The sequence below is a fragment of the Corythoichthys intestinalis genome, chromosome 5 (assembly GCF_030265065.1).
Source record: "Corythoichthys intestinalis isolate RoL2023-P3 chromosome 5, ASM3026506v1, whole genome shotgun sequence".
NCBI lineage: Eukaryota > Metazoa > Chordata > Actinopteri > Syngnathiformes > Syngnathidae > Corythoichthys > Corythoichthys intestinalis.
In genome coordinates this window covers 37798087-37820564 of record NC_080399.1, presented here as the reverse complement: position 1 = coordinate 37820564, position 22478 = coordinate 37798087, and the positions used below count along the sequence as shown (strand labels likewise).

General features: G+C 37.5%; 1 protein-coding gene across 4 annotated transcripts in view; it reads left to right on the top strand.

Moving 5' to 3' along the window:
- The first annotated feature begins 963 nt into the window (after positions 1-963).
- il34 (interleukin 34) overlaps positions 964-22478 on the top strand; it is a 109774-nt gene continuing 88259 nt past the window's right edge. For all 4 annotated transcript variants that reach the window (XM_057835941.1, XM_057835940.1, XM_057835939.1 and 1 more), the window contains exon 1: positions 964-1139. The gene's annotated coding sequence lies outside the window, so the exon portion shown is untranslated. The remainder of the gene's footprint in view (positions 1140-22478) is intronic.

Genomic DNA, 22478 nt, shown 5'->3' with positions numbered 1-22478 from the left:
AAAAACACTCTGGTTATTACCCCGAATAAAACTCTCAAATTGACTTTTTCACCCCAATTTCATAGAATTTAACTCAGTTAAACTGGGTAAATGCGCATGTTTCAATGTCATTTCATTGCAATCCGTTTTTTTCCTCACTTTGTTTAAATAAAAAAAAAAAAAACATTTTTAAAAATAAACTGCGAGTGACTCGCAATCATTTTAGGGTGTACCGTGCCCTTACATCCATAGTTAGCTAGGATAGACTCCAATCCAATCCGGTGATCCGTGTGAGGAGATGTGGTACAGAAAATGAATGGATGAAAATAGAAGAAAAAGAAAATATTCAGGGCATTATTTATTTAAAAAGTAAAACTCAAGCAGAATATTTACATAATTTCGCTTTTTTTTTTTTTTTTTTTTTTACAAAATAGGGAGAAAAAAATCAAAGGATTTCTTTTTTTTTTTTTTTTTTTTTTAGATTATAAGAGAATATTGATAAAATAATATTTACTATCAAATGAGTGTTAAATGAGACAACAAGGACGTGGGAGGCGAGGTGATAAAGGTGGTTGACGAGGGCGCGGGTGTCTGAACACTTGGTGTTACAGAAGGTGAAAGAAAATGCGAGGTCGGGTGGCCCACGTGCGGGGAGGCAACTGGAGGTGCCACTCAGGGCAAGCGCGCCATTAGACAGCAAAGACATCCGGTTATGCTTTCAAAGTAATGGATTTTCACTGCACTTCATTTTGGTTAATTTTTTTTTTTTTTTTTTTTTTTACACTATGGAGGTCATAGAAAGACTCATAACAAATTAATATTTGTTGTTTCAAAATATAAAAGAATATTTTTTAATCTCCAGAACTCAAAACGTGTTCCTGGGCATTTATTTTGGAAGGCGGATTTGAGTGCGCAATTACTGACTTGACGTAGTCGTAGACAGGACAACCTGTTGAGCGCCAGACTGCTTCACACTTCATTCACATTCACAGCTCACACACAGGAACGTACGGAGCAAGTGATGGACTTCTTCTAAGGAACGCTTCACGGGCTATTTCGTTAAAGGATTTGCTATCATCGCAGAGCAAAAGGTGCCAGGAGTCGAGTTGGACGCACCTGCCTAAAGTGGGACGACATAAGGGACTTAAACCCGGGAAAAGGTATGTGTCATTTTTCAGGTGTTTTGCCATTTTTAGGTTTTCAGTTTTGTTCTAAGTGCTGTATATAAGCTATCGTGTGTTTCGCGTGCATTTAAGCATATTTTGTTCATTAATTTTGTGACACCCATCCCACGTGGGACTTCTTGTGGTATAGTGAACAAGAAGATTGTTAGCAGAACTGTTCAAGCATAAGAGCGGAAAACATGAAAATGTAAAGTTAACGGTGATTGGGAGATTCATCTATAAATCTGCGAAACTATAGGTGATTTGTTGAAACCTGAAATATATGATTATATGTGTCCGTTCTTAACCCTTTATGAGGGACTTATTTAACATTAGTGAAGCAACGATAAATCGATTAACTCGAGTAAATCGATTAGATAAAAGATTCGAATCAAATTTTGTTGCTTTGAAGATTAGAGTGGCGTTGCAATGGTTTGTTTTGAAAGTGATTGCATTTAGTTTTATTGATTTGGGTGCATACACTGCCCTCAAGTGGCAACAGTGAATATGACATAACTCATTTAACATGGCTGAATCCAGATGCTCCCTGTTAAGACCAACATATGGTCAGTTTTTGTTGGAGCTAATGTTTTTTTTTATGCCTTCATAATCTAGTTTATCGGTATATTTAATTGTTTTTTGTGGGAATATGTGTTTTGACGATAAAAGCATTGTAGACAAGAACGTTAGCATTTTATAGTATTTAAAGATAGCAGACTTTTGCTATGCAAGTTAGCCAAATTTTCTTTTGTTGTACTTAGATCCTCATTCATTATTTTTTTAATACCGTTAGAGGCTAAACTCAGATATTTTAATTTATTTGTAAATGAAAGTGGAATTCCGCATAGTTTGAAGAGACACTCGGGAATTTTATTTGGCATTTAATGGTTTTTTGAAAGTGCAATCTCAGCAAACCTTTGTTTTACATCCAAAATTGTATTCTGCAACGCATCAAATGTTCCTAATCCGATTATTCGATGATTTGAACTAACTAATTGATTGATTAATCGACTACTAAAATAATCGATAGCTGCAGCCCTATTTAACAGTTAAATGACTCCTTTTGTAGAGAAACAACACAAAGGTAAATGAGCATACCCTCAACGCAAGTTATATTGTTCCTGAATCTTAGCAAAATCAAATAAGTCCCACACTGTGGAAGAAATATTAATACTGTCAGTTTGTAAAGCCACTGTAAATGAGATGCTTGGCCCTGACGCTGCCAAAGAGATGGCTAAAGTGCCTCTCTCAGATCATACGATTTGCTGTTGTCTTCATGATATGTCTGCAGAGTTTGGACATTAAAACTGTTGTTTTGGAAAAGATGTGCATCAGTAAGAAATTTGCCCTGCAACTAATTAGTATATTAGTATATTAGTGGACATTGTCAGCTCATGGCCAATGCGCGTTTTTTGTGGAGGGAGAAGCCAAAAAGCCATTGTGATATTGCTCCCGTTTTCAACCACAAATCTGCTTGATCTGATCTTCTCAAGCTTGATTGCAATAAAAACTTAAAACAGAGAGAGACTGAGATCTATTGAGGAAGAGCTCTGTGTGTCTTTCTACCATTCCTGCCAGGATATCCGTTTTGTTTCATCAAAACAGGCCCAGTTTTCACATTCTCTCAAAAATTTTTTTAATCTATATTATCATCTTTATGTATTTTATGACCTGTCTTAGAGTTTAATTTTGTTTCATTTCATTTGGTGGTGTGCCCCAAGATTTTCTCAATGTAAAAAACGCAGCTCAAAAAAGGTTGAAAAACCACTAATTGAACTTATTGACTGCCATTTCCACCGCTAGATGTCCAATCCATTTTGAAGGGGCAAGTTGGCAGTGAAAGATTGGTGTCAGCCATCCCAGTAGTCACTGGCCCTGAAAATGAACATTCACAGCTAGTCCTCCCAATTGAAATGAAGCAGATGTCTGATTTTGTCAGTGGCAGGCCACGAGTTAAATAATAAGAACTTTAGAATATTATTGGGAGCCATAACCAGAGTGCAATCCTGTTTTCATTAATTTTATTTGGTCATTTCATTTAAATTTGAATAATATATTTTAGTGACTAATAAACAGATATTAAAATAGCGATGAATAATTAAATGAATTAGGGCTACAGTTATCGAATATTTTAGCAGTCGATTAATCGATGGACTAGTTAGTTCGAATAATCGAGTAATCTGATAAGGAACATGACCCGAGCTGAGCATGAAACGGTATATAAAATTTTGGGGGAAAATGAGGAACTGCAGTATGTACACCAAAAGAACAATTTGCTAACTTACACAGGAAAAAGTCCTCTAGCTTAAATGCAATACAGTGCTAAAGTTTATTTATTTATTATTATTATTATTTTTTAACAATGCTCTTAAGAAATGGTTCAGACACATATTCCCACAAAAAAGGCTAAATATACCTATAAACTAGGGCTGTCAAAATGATTGCGTTAACGGGCGCTAATTAATTTTTTAAATTAATCACGTTAAAATATTTGACGCAATTAACACACATGCCCCGCTCAAACAGATAAAAAAAAAAAAAAAAAATTAAATTAAAAAAATAAAACCCATGAGCATTGTGTAATTATTGACATCAACAATGGTGGGCTACTAGTTTATTTTTTGATTGAAAATTTTACAAATTTTATTAAAACGAAAACATTAAGAGGGGTTTTAAGAGAACATTTCTATAACTTGTACTAACATTTATCTTTTAAGAACTACAAGTCTTTCTATCCATGGATCGCTTTAACAGAATGTTAATAATGTTAATGCCATCTTGTTGATTTATCGTTATAATAAACAAATACAGTACTTATGTACCGTATGTTGAATGTATATTTCCATCTTGTGTCTAATCTTTCCATTCCAACAATAATTTACAGAAAAATATGGCATATTTTATAGATGGTTTGAATTGCGATTGATTACGATTAATTAATTTTTAAGCTGTAATTAACTCAATTAAAATTTTTAATCCTTTGTATGCCAGATGTGTATACTAGTAGTACCCTACATGACCCAAAATGTGAAGTTTTATCAGTTTGAATGACCAAAAATAGACACTTGCCCTAAACAGGGTTAAAATGCTGCGTTTTACCTAAGTGTGGCACATAATGTCACATGTTGCCCTTTTTCTTTGAATCCAGCTTGGAATCTTGTTCATGTTAAGTACAAGAAATGTGTGTACGTCAACACCACGTTTACAACTTTGAGTACATCTATTTTTCATCATAGGACACCTATTTTCAATGGTTAGAAGAGACTAAAATCAGTAATAAAGAAGCACCCACTTACCTCATTAAGTTAGCTTACAGTAGCGTTTTCATGTTATTTAATTCAATGCATGTGATTCAGCTAACTTTAACCTTGTAAATTTGGTCAAGTGAGTGTGCGTGCGAGTGTTGATGTTATGCTGGAAGCATGGACTGTGGCGTGCATGTTTTTGTGTGCCATTAAATATTGGGACGCTTCTATGTATTGTGATGTAGGGCAAGTACAAGGGCGTAAGTTTGGTCTCAATGTTGGCAGGGACAATATAACCTTAATCATAACTAGGGTTGTTCCGATCATGTTTTTTTGCACCCGATCCGATCCCGATCGTTTTAGTTTGAGTATCTGCCGATCCCGATATTTCCCGATCCGATTGTTTTTTTTTTTTGCTACCGATTCAATTCCAATCATTCCCGATAATTTTTCTCGATCATATACATTTTGGCAATGCATTAAGAAAAAAATGAATAAAACTCGGACGAATATATACATTCAACATACAGTACATACAGTAAGTACTGTATTTGTTTGTTGTGACAATAAATCCTCAAGATGGCATTTACATTATTAACATTCTTTCTGTGAAAGGGATCCACGGATAGAAAGACTTGTAATTCTTAAAGGATAAATGTGACTTTGTATATTGTGACTAAATATTGCCATCTAGTGTATTTGTTGAGCTTTCAGTAAATGATACTGTAGCCATGCCCAAATGCATGATGGGAAGTGCAACCATGACTGTGCGTAGTGCTACCAATTTATATATCTTCTCTGCGTTGGGAAATATTATATGGTGTTAAGAAAAAGATCAACTACTACCTTGCTTCCTCATATTAGTTCCCACAATATTTCTAATCGTATGGAGAGGGATTGTAAGGCTTTAGCCAATTAAAAAAAGGCTCCAAAGGCTTCCAAAATTCAGTCTACTCATTTTACGCTGCCTTTTAGCTCTCTATATAGGTAAAACGGCACCATTACAGATTGAGCGCGACAATGCGTGAGTGGGTCGTGCAGCGCATGCATTAATTGCGTTAAATTTTTTAACATGATACATTTTTTAAAAAAAATAATTACCGCCTTTATCGGGATAGATTTGATAACCCTACCTTAAGCCTAAACTAAAGACTATGGATGAGTGTAATATATGATGTCTGTAACGTTAAATACAATTAGAAAACGATTTAATTAAAAAAAAAAAAAAAATTTTAAAAAGGCATGTCCGATATTTTTTTGCCGATTCCGATACTTTGAAAGTGACGTGATTGGACCCGATCGATCGGGACATCTCTAATCATTACCTGCATGTAGACATTTTGCTGGGCACGGGACATTAATAAAACTAAACAGATTGGGTGAACGGCGGTCAGGGCTACATTTCTCTACAGTAACAACCTAATTAATTGATAGGCTTGATGATTCATGCAAAATAAATCTGTATTGACCTATACTAACTTTCACACTGCAAATTTAAAGTATAACGTCTTAATCTGTTAATTTTTCTTGAATCTAGTCAAATAATTTTTTCTTGTTTTGAGTTTTAAAGGCTAGTTAACATATTTATGCATCGGATTCTTCCACTTACTTTTAGTAAATATAACCATTTGTTCTTAGTAAGCCTTTACATCTAAAGGTCGGCCATTTTTCACCTGAATAAAAAATAAATGCTTTCAAATAATGTTTTGAACAATATCTATTCTTGAATTAAGGACATTTCTTTTTCTTTTTTTTCTTAAACCTGTCCTGTTCAACTGCTTGTCACAGTGAATGGAGATCTCAGTGTCTGATGTGTCTGATTGGTCTAAACAGTTTTAATAAATCACATGGGAGTATGAACAACAACAGCAACAACAACATTGAGCGCCAACACTAACTACGATTATGTTGGTGCTATCATTAGCTAGTTGTATTATTGAATTAAGAACATTTCTGGCAAACAAATTTTTTAAAGATTAAAAATACATTTTTTTTTTTAACGTAAAATAAGTCTGTTAAGCTTATTTTCAGATAGCTATTTTATATTATTTCAAGAAATCTGAGTAAAATTTACTTGAAGCACCAGCAGATAATTTCACTTATTTTTAGTAGATTTACACTGAAAACAAAGGAATTTATCTTTTTTCTTCAATTTTAAGTAGGTGGGTATTTGCAGTGCATATGTATTGGTTCAGGTGATACACCGTTTGATTCAAACCTTTGTTTTCAAAAACTGTGAAAGAAAACATTTTGAAAACTTAAACGAATACCGTAATTTCCCGAATATAATGCACACTTTTTTCCCCAAAATCAACCTTTAAAATCATGGTACGCATTATAAACGGGTACATGGATGGAGACAGACATACGTATATATTACATATATATAGTATAAAAACGGAAGGCCCCGGGGTCGACCCAGGACACGCTGGAGAGACTATGTCGCTCAGCTGACCTGGGAACGCCTTGGAATCCCGCCGGAGGAGCTGGCTGAAGTGGCTGGGGAGAGGGAAGCCTGGGCTTCCCTTCTAAAGCTGCTGCCCCCGCGACCCGACCCCGGAATAAGCGGAAGATAATGGATGGATGGATAGTATATACGTAAACCGATTTTTTTTTTTTTTTTTTATTGACACGGCCACGTTGTGTTTAAGAAACGTATGCGGCGACCCGTTAATGACCATTACGGTACGTGATGTCAGCATTTTGTTTCGGTAATACTTCACTCTAATCGGCCGAATGATTTCGTCTGTGTGTGCGTTTTTCACTCTTCATAAAGCACAGAATTTAGTTTCTTGAACTCATTTGAGTCAACGTTTATTGCAACTCCGCAACTCGGACCATAACAAACGTAAGCACACAAAATCCATGGAGGAAACATTTATTCATCATGATGAAACGAGCAAGTTATACAGCAGCCTTTAAAAGAAAAGTCACATCTGTTTTGTTTTCTCCTAGATTCTGGTAAGTGGAGAAGTTGTCAAATCATATTATTACCGTAAATATTGTCAGTTTATTATTAGCGCATTATACACGGGTGCGCCTTATATTCAGGTAATTAGGGTAAATGTCTGGATTTTATTAGGAAATTTAAATTGCATTATTTGAACACAAATTATATTAACATACACAAGAAATACAAACTTGTTAATCATCTCTTAAGTATGTAGGAATGCAAAAAAAACAAAACAAAAAAACAAAACATTTGTCTGAATACCACTCAATATTGTCTAAATAAATTAAATACAACAACAACAAAAAATCTTAGTCAGGGACTAACAAACATAAATAAAAATGGAGCCTTTTTCAGGAAAAACACTACTGCTTTTGTCCACAAGCACAGCCAAACTCAACAAAAAATGAAAGCTCCTTTGGGCTGCTTTAAGACCACATAACAAAAATAAAAATGAAACTGGGGAGAAGGGGGTAAACCTTGGTACTCTAAACTTCTTACAGCTGAGCAGAGTTTACTATATTTCTCACGGCTTAATTAACGTTAACATAGTAGAAAACACATACAGAAGACACTTCTCCTAAGCAGCTTCCTACTCTGTTAGCAAGTTCACACTGTTTAATGTAATGGTAACGCTAAACTGTGATGCAGGTCAGACTTTCAGTAGCAAAATTAGTGCTGCGCTACATAACAATTATGTTTAACATTACTTACTCGGCTGCTGGCCGAAAAAAAACCTGCTAACATCCCTCCCATGTAACGTAATTCTGTACTGTGAGAGTTGCGTGTGTATGTGCAGAGGGGGATAGTCATCAGCCAATCAAATGTGCATTTGAGGAAAAAAAAAACATGGAATGGCACATTCAGCAAGTGAAAAAAGGGTAAATGTAAGTCTGAAATTAATGAAAATAATTCACTTAATAATGGTAGGGTGGGAAGACAATCTACTGGAAATGACCTATATAACTGAACACATTATCTAATGCACATAAGGTTGCTTAAAAGTTGGTGAGGACAATTTGAGCCTCCTGAAAAGTTGGTAGTGTTTTGTCCCTACCGTCCAAATGCAAACCTACACCCTTGGGCAAGTATAAACTATAATGTATTTTCTGTGTTGCTTTAATCAAAACCAGGCCAGCGACTTCATCAATGAAATGTTTGTTGAGTGGATTTTATGGAGTTTGTCAACTGGGACATGGCATAGCTCTCCTTTCCTGCAACCATTTAACTCTGGCTGGATGTTTAGTCTCAAACAACTTCGTAGACTAAAGTTGCCAAACCTTTTGCTATTGTTGGAAAAACAAACAGACAAAACCAGATTTCTTTGTGGAAATCGAAGAAAAAAAAAACCAAGTTCACTCTTTTTCAGAAAATCATATCTTTCTTGTTCTAATATCAGCACAAAATGTCACTTCAATGATGCTACAAAAATGACATTGCATTGACTCATCTATATTCAATCTATTCTAGCATTACACTGAAATAAAAAAAAAAATGTTTGGGTCAGATGCGGTCATCAGTCAAAGTTATCATTGAAAGGTTCATCTGTGACCATAATAAGTACAAGCGCAAATAGAAGATGACTGATCAAGTCATGACTTTTTTTTAAAAGCACTAAAAATGTGATTAAAATGTGGTAGTATTTTGCTGCTCTGTGTTGGTGTCCTACATTCTACATACATAAATACATTCATACATACATACATGGTTTCCCGCCCATACCGCTTTGTTGTAAAATCCCAGCGGGGTACCTGACAAATCCAAATGCCGGGTTTTCCTAACATGTGCATACTCACTAATGCATATGTTTTGGCTTAGCTTGTCATGGTTAAGCAACCGTGAAATTTGCTCATTTTTCGCAAGTTGGCTACACTTCACACAGTTTTTTTCCCCACTTTCTGAACGGAATTTCTATTTGTGTTGAAAAGATACAAAGAAAACAAGGAATTCTTGATATTTTGACAAAAGATACAAAGGTTCCTGAGTAATGCAAATATTGTATATGTGGGTGTGAGTGGTGTGTTATATTTTTTTACCAATATTTACTAAAAATTGGACAAACTCAAAATAATGATGATAAAAATGACGCCATGCAGCTATGGAGGGAGATTTGTGTCTTTTTTATTCAATAAAAAAAGTTGCTTCAATCAAAATATATATTTTCAATTAAAAAAAGTCATTTCAATAAAAAACCAAATATTATAAGGAAAAAGTTTTTGAATGCAAAAATAAATTTGAGACTCAAAAAAAATGCATTTGAAGTAGGGCTGAACGATATCGGAAAAAACTTGCATTGCGACTTTTTGGGGGGGGGTTCGATATATTGCGATATATATTGCAGTATTAAAACTAAAGAAACTTACAACAGATGACTTGAATAGCTCTGTTTAGGAAGATTTTGGTTCACTTAACATATTTTTGTATTGGATGCAGTATTTTATTAGAATGTTTTTCCTGAGTTTCCCCCTTGTTTTTCTCATTTAAACTTTTTTTAGGGCTTCCTATCTTCAATATTATGGCTTGGTTCCAGCCAGTCTGACCGCTACACAAATTTTGAAAGCCTTGAGCAGAATGACCCTGGGTACCAATTGTAGGCTGTGTGTTCCTTAATTATACAAAGGTATCACCAGAATAAATTTGATCTAAATCAGAGTCGGTCACCTGTAAACATCTTCCAACTTTGGTTGAGTTTGTATAGAATGACCCAACAATCATTGGATAGGTTTAGGCTGGATTTGATTCAAAGTCATTTGAATGATATCTTTTGCAGCACCAGTTTCGGAACTTTCCTGGCACTTTAAAGAAATAAAAAATAAATAAATTGTGCTGGAAAGTGACAGGAGGACTTAGAACGGATCTATAATTTCTTCATGATTAGTCACTTACTACTTCCCTGTGTCATTACCAGACAGAAGACGCTATTCACTAGATAAAAATCCATTTGAACTAAAAAAAAAAAAAAAAAAAAAAAAAAAAAAAAAAAAAAAAAAAAAGCTGGCATGTGACTCATTTTTGGGCTCGAGTGTACGCCTGCATGTTGTAAAACCGTCAACAGTCTATTTGATGATCTGGCTGAGCAAAAGACTGGCTCTCTGCCCTGCCTGCCGCCATTTCAACTGTTCAGGAAGTCATTAGTTAAGTTAACACTGAGCTTAGGTCACAGCAATGTAATGATCCACAATTATGCTTTATATCTGTCTTGCCTTGCGTTGAGTTCTGTTAAATTTTTGCGCTAGGGGCCGTTTACATGGTGACGCTTCAGGAATATGACAAATTTCATGTTTGCATTTACATGGTTCCGTCTTTTGTCCATTGGAACGATTTCGCAATTCCACGTGAAAATGATGTAGTATTCATGCCAATCCCTAGAGGGCTGTACAGTTTTACAAAGCGACAGCCAGTGATGCACTTCCTTGACAACAACCTCCTAAGCCCGTAAGACAACACACCCTCCCACTCAAAGCAATGATGTTTTTTTTCTTTTTCCCCCCTACGTTTTATTTTGCAGTTTTATTCAGTTTTTCCTATACATTTAATTTTTATCTTGTACTTCTTGTATGTTTGCTGTTCTTTACAAGTTTAAATGATTGTATGACACTGCTTGTGAATAAAATAAAAAACACATAAAATATATTTAAATTAAAAATATTATAAAAACGATGAATCAAAGCCGCTGATCTACTATGTTTGCTGTTTTGAATAATTACTAGCAGTGACTGCGCACACCCAAAGTGACATGTACGAGTGCTGACGTCATCGGAGTGATGGTCTGGGGATGGTCAAGGGAGGTGGGGGGGGTCTGTCACTGGTGGTGTGGGGTGGGAGGTGGTCGGTCGGGCTGGCAGTTCTGGTGGGCGGGGAGCCTGCCTCTTAACTCATGCCCTCATCACCTTGCACTGTAAATATCCTCCACTTTGGGCACCTAACGCTCATTCAGGGGTTGCTCCTCCTTGATTTTATTGTATCATACACCGAGGGTGTGGGGCGGCTGAGGTCGATCGGGTGGGGGAGTGACTTGACAGTTGTCCTCCTGCTCCCGCCATTTCCGCACCTCTTTTAACGCACCAAGTACTTGATACTCCACGGGGCAGCTATGACAAGGGGCAGTGAGATGTGCGGCTGTTCCAAGCGGTGGTCCCACTCCATTACCAGCTGTGGTCTCCTATTTTAATGCATACACTGCACTGCCCTCTGCACTCAACCCCATCACAGTGCTGGGTAGTGGCTGCCAGTCCGGGACCTGGCAGCCACAGTAATAGGGCGGTCGGGGTTACCACACTTTTCTATATGGAGGACCTCCCAGGGCGTGGCCTACTCTTTGTCTGGGCTGTCGATTGCGGTGGGTGGGGGGTCGAGGCCTCTGGTCCTGTGATGCCCAGCGGCAGCCTCTCAACATTTTCATGCTTCCACCTTCCTTTCTCTATTCTACCTGGGTATCCTCCCCGGCTCTGGTGCAGATCGCCGGCTGGGCACTGGCGGGGTGGTGGGGTGTCATCCCCTCCGGATGGGGAGCCTGTCCTACCCTGGGTCTAGTGGGCCATGGGGACCCCGTGGTGTGCCACGTCTGTTGGACGTTGCGGCAGTGGCTGGGGGTCTGGGTGGACAGTCGGTGGTGGGGCGGGTGTGCGTTTGGCACCCCCCTCGTCCCTTCCCTTAGGGCTTGATAATGGGGTGGACGGATGGTCCGGGGGACTGCCCTGGGAGCCTGGGGGACAACTGTGGCGCCTTTGCCGGAGCTGCGGGGGGAAGGAGAGCTGTTCGCGCCCCCCGATTAACTGGAGCGGTGCTGAGGCCCTGGGCTGGCTCTCGCGCAGCACTCCCACTTTTCTGCAGGACACGTCTGAGTGGGTTCATGCATGACAATTAGACACACTCAAGTAGAGAATTTTCGGTGCCAGGATTAGCAATCAGGTAGCATAGAATAGGATGTCAACATATCCACACTTACAGATGGTTCACATAGTACTGGGTTCCCCACCTCACATTGCTGAATTGTGTACGCTCCACCCTGCCTAATCACGTCTCCTTTTGACTTACCTTCCCTCGTCTTTCTCCTCGGTTAACAGGCCCCCCACATGGTGTCCATGGATAAATATAAATAGCTCACAATAGCCCCATTATGTTCATAGGTAGCATAGGCGTGCAATAATATATTTCTTGTTGTTGTTTGTATGTCTCCTCTTCTGTTTGCTTCCTTGTTTTCTTCCCCCCCATAACCCTTTCCTCTTCGCGGCTTTCTTCGGATATATAAAACATTATGAACAACCACAATGGGAGTACAGTATGCATACAGTGACTCATGAATGTGTCTTTTTTCGCGGTCAGTGGGGACCAGAATCAGTGAAAAACTGTAAAGTAGCGCCCCCCCAATTAAAAAAAAATTTTTTTTTAATTTGTGTGTTCAATGTATTAATTCAGATTTAGAATTGGAAAGAGATATGAGAACAGATATAAGAGAAAAAAACGTGAAGAACATCTTCACGTTTTTTTCTTAAAGTATAATTAAATAATACATTTTTATGTATATATATATTTTAATAAATGGTTTTTAAGCACTTTAAATGTAAAAATTATGATAAGTTTTAAACATGTTACTGTCCCTCTGAATTTTTTAAAAAGAAGACTAAAGCAGAAAAATGCTTGGTTACATATACTACTCACAAAAATTAAAGGAATTAAAGGTAAGGTAAAGGTATACACTGCACTACAGCAGTGCAGTATATACAGTGCTCACAAAAATTAAAGGAACACTTTCCGCTCCATCTCCTAACTTACATAGGACAAGTTGCCACAGCAGCTGTTTTGCAAGTTAAACGATGCATGCAAGCAGCATGCAGTGCTTTGAAGTTTGCTTCTCAGGCAAGATCAAACATTAAACGTCTGTCAATCATTGTTAACTTTAATAAGCAACTCCAGTGCTTTGCCAAAAAAGAGCAGCGGGAGGGAGGGAGGGAGGGTGGTAGAGTGAGACTACGCGATCGGCTTGGGACAGCTCATCTGTATTATTTTTTTTTTAATTGAAAAAAAAAAATCCATGATGGACTGAAGGCGCGAAGTTTGAAGCGCGAATTAGCGACGGATCACTGTATATCAAACTCTCATGTGATACATTAAAACTGTTCTGACGATAAGGACACTCAGATTCCCATTATCCGTGTCTAAGCAGCTGAACAGGACAGGTTAGCTGAACAGGACAGGTTAAAAAAAAAACAAAAAAAAATACTACTACTTTGTGGCGTCCAGGTGGGTATAGTTAATTAAAAATAATACACCGTTTTCTGGCTGAGGGTGCTCGTCATTCAATGTTCATTCAAAACTGTTGGAAGGCTTTATTAATTAATTTATTTATTTTTGGACTAAAACTTTTTAATTTTACTGAAGAAAACATTTTGAATAATTGTCGGCCAAAGCTTGACAAATTTTGTCTGAGATTTAGTCAACGAAAACCAGACGAAGAAGAACACATTTTGAAATAACTAAAATATGAATAAGGCTACGGATAATCAGTATATTCTTTCAAAAGACTTAGACAAAAATTAAAATGGCTGCCATAAACAACATTGCAATAAAATCATGATTGAACTTTTTGGCAATGATCCCAAAAGGTACAGTATCTTTGGCACAACTACAACACTGCTCAATGCGTCGTATCAAAAATAACTGGCATTCAGGCAAGGGGGTGTAGACTTTTTCTATCAGCTTCTCATCAATTTAACATCCTCCACTGGCTGTGAAGGTCTGCTTGGCTTGCGCTTCTTCTTACTTTGGGAATGGCTGAATGGTGACATTCTTAGTAAAATATTTCTCCACCTCTTGATATTTCTTTTGTGGCGTGTGAAAATGATTGATAGGTGAAATACAAGGGACATGATGGCCAGAAACCAAAACCATCTAACCCCATGAATAAACATATGTCTAAACCTGCCTCTTACCCTGATCATATCTGTGATCTTTGCCCTGCCGCAGTGCTTTGGGGCATGTCTGTCAACCATATGTTACCCGGGGAAGCAAAATGAGTTACAAAGACCTGTTTTTTTTTTTTTAACTCATGTTTTGGAATGATCAAAGAGATAATAATCTCATTTCCCCACTGCCATATCAACATTTATCTACTTAAAACTGCGACTTGAATTTGGAGGATTGTACAATTTTGACTTCAAAAATGAGAAAAAAAAACTCACTTGGAAAATGACATTTCTAGTTTCACAAAATGTTACTGATGCTGGGCAACCAGGAGGCCTGTCACCATAACAAATTTTAGTCGGCGATATATTCTCATAAATTATTGATGATAAGCGATATAATTGTCAATTTTTAAAAAGACAATTCAACTACTAATGTAGTAACAATATGTCCTAATAAATGACCCAAGTGCACCAAAGTGCAGAATATGAAATAGTTGAGACACCCAGCGCCATTTTTGTTCTCTACCACTTAAAGCCCATCAAATGACTGTCATCTTGTTCTGCAGAGTTCGTATGTTAGCAAATTTGAAGTCAAACTGTTCATTGCCAATCCGATTATTTCATAATGAATTTCATTTTAAAGCTATTCTTAGTGTAGCATCTGAAATATTTGAGATTAACTCCTGAAATATTTATTTACATGTTGAACATGACATGCTTTTATTTTGTAAAGGTCACCGGAAGTACATTCACTGAGCCACTAACTGTAAACTTTACACTCATTAAAAAAAGTGCACTTCTCTTCTATTTTCGTCTTGCATGTGGTGTTGGTAATCGTTTTTTTCTTCTTTTTTCCGCGTCGTTTGCAAGTGCTGTAAATCGGCGAGTTTCATGTTTGAAGTGTCACAAGAAAGCCCGCAAACAGTTTGCTGAAGACATGTAAACAAAGCACATGGATTACTGGAACCATGTCCTATGGTCTGATGAGACGGGCGGCCTTTCTCGTGTACCGTCTTCAAAAGAGGCTTCCTCCTGGGGTGACAGCCATGCACACCAATTTGATGTAGAGTGCGGCGTATGGTCTGAGCACTAACAGGCTGACCCCCCACTTTTTCAATCTCTCCAGCAATGCTCACAGCAATCCTGTAACGAGTCACATGACATTTTGTAAGGAAAATGACAAGCAGTACTCAATTTGGACATCTACGGATGTACGTAGTTTCTAAGGGTCCACTCACTTTTGTTGCCAGGCGTTTCGATATTAATGGCTATAATATGAGCTATTTTGAGGGGAAAATAAATTAACTCTATTATATAAGCTGGACACGGGCTAATTTTCATTGTGTCAAATTTTCATTTTGTCTGCGTTGTCCCATGAAAAGATATACATAAATATCTGCAGAAATGTGAGGGTTGTACTCACTTTTGTGATACACTGTATGTTAGAGTCCTGCTTTAACCATAGGAAGAGTCCTGCTTTGGCCTGGTTAAAGAGCATACGACAGGAGAAAAAAAGTCTTATATAGCATTATTATGTGAATTAGAATCATATTTTGAGACGATTCGACTATATACAACAATTTAGCAAAGCTCAGATGACGAGAAATTAGTCTTTTAATCTGCCAGTTAGCCACGCCTACCATTATAGGGCTCTAGCGTCCCGAACAGGTGGATAACGTCATCGGGAGACTGGGCTCATCGGTTTTACTATTCAGCCCATTAAGGGGGGGATTATTCAGAACAAGGAAAACGTGACAAAGAGAGCCGCAAAATGTCATTGTTTCAGTCTCTCTACTCCAATATTTTTACAGGAAATTCTTTTTATCCAAGTATTTTTCCCCAATAGCTAAATAAATGGTTTGAGAAGGACCAGTCAGCCCGTCGAGGGGGAACTATTCACAAAAAGGAAAACGCGACGAAGAGAGCTACAAAATGTCATTGTTTCTGTCTCTTTACTTCACTATTTTTACAGGATATTCTTTTTATCCAAGTATTTTCCCTAATGGCATACCGCATGCAGGCTATTTTTAGACCGTGACGTCGCATTGTAAAGCGGAAGTAAAGCCGAAGTGGGACATTATAGACCCGCCCTTGCATAGACACAACGTAATCAGTGCTACTTTTCTCTGGTAATCTTTCAAAAACTAACATGCCGATCACGCATTGCTTTTTTGGAACTTGTAGAAACGACTCTAGACATTACGACACATGAAGGATGTTTTCTTCATACGTTTCCGGAAACCAAAAACTCGGGAGAAAAAAATGTGAAGACCGAATCAACTTGCGCTGACTTTAACACCAGCTCGGTGAATCCATTCACGTTTCATATGCAGTAAACATTATGTTGGGTTGGCATGGTCTTTCAGAGGACAAAGAGGTAAGCCATTTTTATATATTTAACTTATTTTTTTAGCGTAACGTTGTGCCGTACTGCTTCTGTCTGACAATGAATGACCTGAAAAGAATTACAATTAGAGATATCCCGATCGATTAGCATCCCGATCGATTGGGTCCGATCACGTCATTTTCAAAGTATCGGAATCGGCAAAAAAATATCGGACATGCCTTTTTTTAATATATATATATATTTTAATTAAATAGTTTTCTAATTGTATTTAACATTATATAATAATATGTTACACTCATCCAGAGTCTTTAGTTTTGGCTTAAGGTAGGGTTATCAAATTAATCCCGATAATGGTGGTAATTAATTTTTTTAAAAAATGTATCACGTTAAAATATTTTCACCGTTTTACCTATATAGAGAGCTAAAAGGCAGTGTAAAATGAGTAGAGTGAATTTTGGAAGCCTTTGGAGCCTTTTTTTAATTGGCTAAAGCCTTACAATCCCTCTCCCTACGATTAGAAATATCGTGGGAAGCAATGTGGGGAAGCAAGGTATTAATTGATCTTTTTCTTAACACCCTATGTTATTTCCCAACGCAGCGAAGATATATCAATTGGTAGCACTACGCACAGTCATGGTTGCACTTCCCATCATGCATTTGGGCATGGCTACAGTATCATTTACTGAAAGCTCAACAAATACACTAGATGGCAATATTTAGTCACAATATACAAAGTCAGATTTGTCCTTTAAGAATTACAAGTCTTTCTATCCGTGGATCCCTCTGACAGAAAGAATGTTAATAATGTAAATGCCATCTTGAGGATTTATTGTCATGATAAACAAATACAGTACTTATGTACTGTATGTTGAATGCATATATTCGTCCGAGTTTTATTCATTTTTTTCTAAATGCATTGCCAAAATGTATATGATCGGGAAAAATTATCGGGAATGATTGGAATTGAATCGGGAACAACAACAAAAAAAGCAATCGGATCGGGAAATATCGGGATTGGCAGATAGTCAAACTAAAACGATCGGGATCGGATCGGGAGCAAAAAAACATGATCGGAACAACCCTAATTACAATGGTATCTGACTGCCACTGTTACCGTTTCTGTTATATATACTGGACTGTCTCAGGAAATTATAATACACAATATTCTAATTTTTTGAGACAGTCCTGCGTATATATACAGGACTGTCTCAGGAAATTAGAATACACAATATTCTAATTTCCTGACTGTCTCAGGAAATTAGAATATTGTGTATTCTAATTTCCTGAGACAGTCCTGTATATATACACAGGACTGTCTCAAAAAATTAGAATATTGTGTATTCTAATTTCCTGAGACAGTCCAGTATATATACACAGGACTGTCTCAAAAAATTAGAATATTGTGTATTCTAATTTCCTGAGACAGTCCAGTATATAAAAAAAACAACTTTAGTAAGGGGTAAGTGTAAATAAATTATAGGATTAAGATGTGTTATCAATGAAAAAATTAAAAGCGTTCGTTGGCTGTCACTGAGTAGCATTTGCGATTGCTACACAAAGCTAACTAAATTACTCCCAAGAACGGTAAGAGACGTAGGACAACCAGAGGATATATAAGAAAGACAGGGCTGATGGTAAAGGATAGCTTGTTGAAACAGGAGAATGTTCATTGTCAGTCGCGTCGATAAAAAAGCTAAAGCTATGCTTAGGTCGGCTCGTTTTTTTCGTCTTTTTCAGCCTTCGACACTAAAGCCATCTCTTTAACTGAACATTTTTATGTTCTTCCACATCTTTGCCAGTCAATTTGGCACCAGGCACATCATTTTTGGAGAGAATTGGTAGGTTTAGCTCTGTAAACATCTTTTTCGTACACGATTTCCATTCATTTCCTATTAGGGACAAACGGTGGTTTGTCCCTACTTATTAACAGTAGCTAATGTCATGAATATTAATGAGCGGAAGTGACGTGTTGCTTGCGGTACGCCATTGCTAAATAAATGGCATGGTCATGACAAATAACAGTCTTGTGCTAAATGGAACATGAAATAATAAAAATGCACTTATTCAGGACGACATGGCAAAATTACTCCATAATGGTCAAAACTGTCGACTTCATCTTTACTGTCGCACCCCCTGAACGATATTTTATGACACCTAAATCGGACATATGTCATTCCCTTCCCCGGCTTCGGAGAATGTAAACAAACAAAGAGGCGTGACAGCTAGCCGACATGCTAACCCGAACCGAGTGATGTTTCAAAGTCTTCGAAGCGGAAAATCACACATAACTAGCCCGGATTATTTGACATGACGAGTGGGTTGTCGATTGTTCTTGTGGATCGGCAAACCGCCCGGCGGACAGCAATTTACAGTTCGTTCTCCGGAGGAGGGCGGCTGCAGTTGTCGTGCAGCTAACGTGCAGCTAATGTTTTTATATGCCTATCAATGATCAAACATAAGTAGTTCTTTATTTAAAGAAAGTTTTTAGTGTTTACTTTGTAATCGCTGTATTCGTATTTGACATAATACAAAACAAGATCTTTACTCACTTCCTCATAAGTCCAATGGTCTCACAGTAGTAGGGCTTGTTTTGGCGAATAGGGAATGGGACGTACTACGTCATTGTTTGGACACGCCTCCATGCTGGCAATATCCTTTACTTCCGGTCCGGCAGACTTCAACGGGGACTGTAACGTGTGGTAGTGCTAAGCTAATTCCTTCGGTGTATTAGAAAGAAATTATGGGTGTGTATTGTTGTGTTACTGGGTGCAACAGCGTCTCCCACCCACGACAAAAAAGGGGAAGGAAAACTGGACTCACTTTTCACCGTTTTCCTGCATGGAGGACCAAATATCAGATCACGAAGGCACGACGGATGGCTTGGGTCACAGCAGTTCGTCGGAAAAGCATTTCTTTTGATCATATTTCTGCTGGAATGAGAGTGTGTTCCCGTCATCTCTACTCTTGTAAGTTGAACGATTTATCCAGTTTTGGTTTCAATACGTTTTATTTATTTATTTATTTATTTTTTTTACCGTTGTGTAAATCTGCATCGGTAGCAATGCTCACTTCTACCTGTTGTGTTCCTAGGTAAACCTGCATATGAAATGCTGACAACACATCCCGATTGGTCACCGTGACACCGTCTCTCTTCTTGAGTTATTCTGAGGTCAAGCGCACCACATCAGAGCATTATAAGAGGTTGGAAAGGCGAAGAGTGCACGCTGAAACTTCTGTTTGCTGTGCTCTTACAAACATGAGCCCAAGTGTTGTGAAAAGTCAATAAAATGTAAATACAAAAACATGACTTGAACAAGTTCTTGACAAACTGTTCACTGCTCGTTGTTTACTTCAGCTCTTCATAATAAACAGGTGTAATAATTACAAAGTCAGGTGATTTAATTTTGTTATTCTATATGGAATATGCATTGACAATGTTTGGACAGTGTTGTAGACAAGAACTGGGACTGATAAGTTGCAATAGATTTATTTCAAGTAATGCAATTTCTCCAATACAATATTTGAACTGACAGTTCAATCTTTATATTAGTGCAAACAAGGGCCACCCTCTGACAGGGGCAGCAAATATTATATAAATTATAAGTAATATACAAATACAAGATTACAATAAACGTGTCTTTGTCAAAGCAGTTAAAAAAAACTATTTACTGGCCTTGGGTAAATTGCCAGACAGAATAAATACAGTATGTGCTTTAAAGTTCTTGCATTTCCATTTTAAGAATTGCAAGTTCTCCAACACAATATTTGAACTGACAGTTTAAAATCCTTTTAGTGCAAAATGGCCCACACTCTGACAGGGGGCAGCAAATATTATAATAAATTATAAAAAGCTATATACTATATAAATACAAGATCACAACAAAACCTGTCTTTTTCAAAGCAGTTAGAAAAAAATTCAGTGGCCTTAGGTAAATAAAGGTGTATAAATATGTACATTACAGTTCGTGCATTTCTATTTTAGGTATTGCAACTTTTCCAACACTATTTGAATTGACAGTCTAAAGTCAACATTAGTGCAAACAAGAATATATTATAAATAATACAGGCATGAAAATCTCTCACCTTTCGGCGAAATTCGCCGTTTTGAAGTCAAAAAGGATGACCTACGTGAATCGTGTAGATCCGAGGAGAAATTTTTTTAAGGGGGGGGGTCGTTTGTAGGCATGTGCCAGTTACCTTCACGGATTACCATGCTATGAAAACGTCGCGGTTACAAAACCACTAAAATTTTCCGTCATACAGTAGTACGTATTCGTTATTTTTCATGTGTCGAAAATGCAGCCAGAATTAGCTTGGCGCGGCAGCGCTTACCCCTTCCCGTTTGATGCTGCGTGTGTCAGTGACGCTATTCCAGCAAACCCAAAAACAAGCACTCCAAACGCAAGGCGTAAATTCTTCAATTTATTGATCTCTCAAATCGTGGTAACTGAAATATACCAAATGAATACATTTAAAACGTTGTACACTCGTATTTTTCCACATGTGAGTAGCTTCAACAGTTTAGCTTCATGAAAAAGTTCGTCAAAAACAAAACACACATTTTCCTTTCAAATTCAATACACAAAGTTACTAAAAACTTACAAAGACGAATGATAGGCAAGGCTTAGCTATGACAGCAACTTCATTGAGGTTAATCACAGCCGCTGAGAGAGAAACAAGTTTGTATGCGGGGAGGAAAAAAAAAAAAAAAAAAAAGAGCGTCAAAGATCGCTAATTGCGAGTGATGATCTTGTACTAAGCACAAATTCACATTCGCTGGAGGAGGTAAAGTATCACTCCCAATTGTTTTTAGATGAATGCATTTGCCAGCATATTGAATTTAGTGAGTAATGGTTTTCGTTTTCATATTTTGTGGTATGACAAAGTTACTGCCGTTCGTTGCAGCTTGCGTTGAACACTGCCGGAGCGTCCGGTGAAAAAATTGCTCCCGTTAAGATAGCGTCAAGCTTGTGTATTTAACGGTAATATAAAAGCAGTGTTGTCAATAACGCGGTATCGTAATGCGTAACTAATCTGATTACTTTCTTTCAGTAAAGAACAATCTAACGCGTTCATTTTTCTAAATCAGTAATCTGAGTAAAATTACTTTCCTTGATGCCTGTGCGTTACTATTTTGTTATTGCCCCATAATGTGTGTAGAATGAAGAATACTGTAGTCATGGGAGTGACATCACATGTCACATTTTTTAATCGGGGATGGAACAAAAAGGGTCTCGTGTATTACCATGATGCGTGAGCGCTGGGAGTTTGCGGCCAAAACAACATAGCCTTGCTACCTCGCCAGGATGCAATGAAATAGGCAGGAGATATACTACAAACGGCTGCATTTGCACACTGGAAACACAGCCATTACTTCACATTTTTGTCCAGTAAAGATAACAAAAATATCCCCGTGCGCTGCAAACTTTGCGCTGGCTCAAAAAGACTGTCCACCGCTATAAGCATCCAATTCAAGCACCACTTGGAATTACAGCACAACAGGTAACACGACAGCCAGGACTTTTTGATACTGCTCGTGCTCAATCCTCGGTTCAAGCTCAGTTGTTGTTGAGGGTTTTGAAAGCTTAGGTTTAAAGAAATTCTAAATATCCATCTTGCCTCCTCAGCTGTAGTTTTGGCTAAGCAATGCAAACGGCTGTCTCTAAGGTTCTATAGTCACATGATCTGTTCGAAAAATAATTTGGACCCATTATGAAATACTTTGAAGGATTCCTGTTCATTTTATTCATTTGTTTTGTTTGTTTTATTGCTCTAAAACTTTTATAGACAACATTTTAAGGGCCATATTCAATGGTCTTTATTTTAAAGGGGAAGTTCAGAATTTTTTACATTAGGCTTAATCTTTGAGTTAGCCGGGGTTTAATTAGT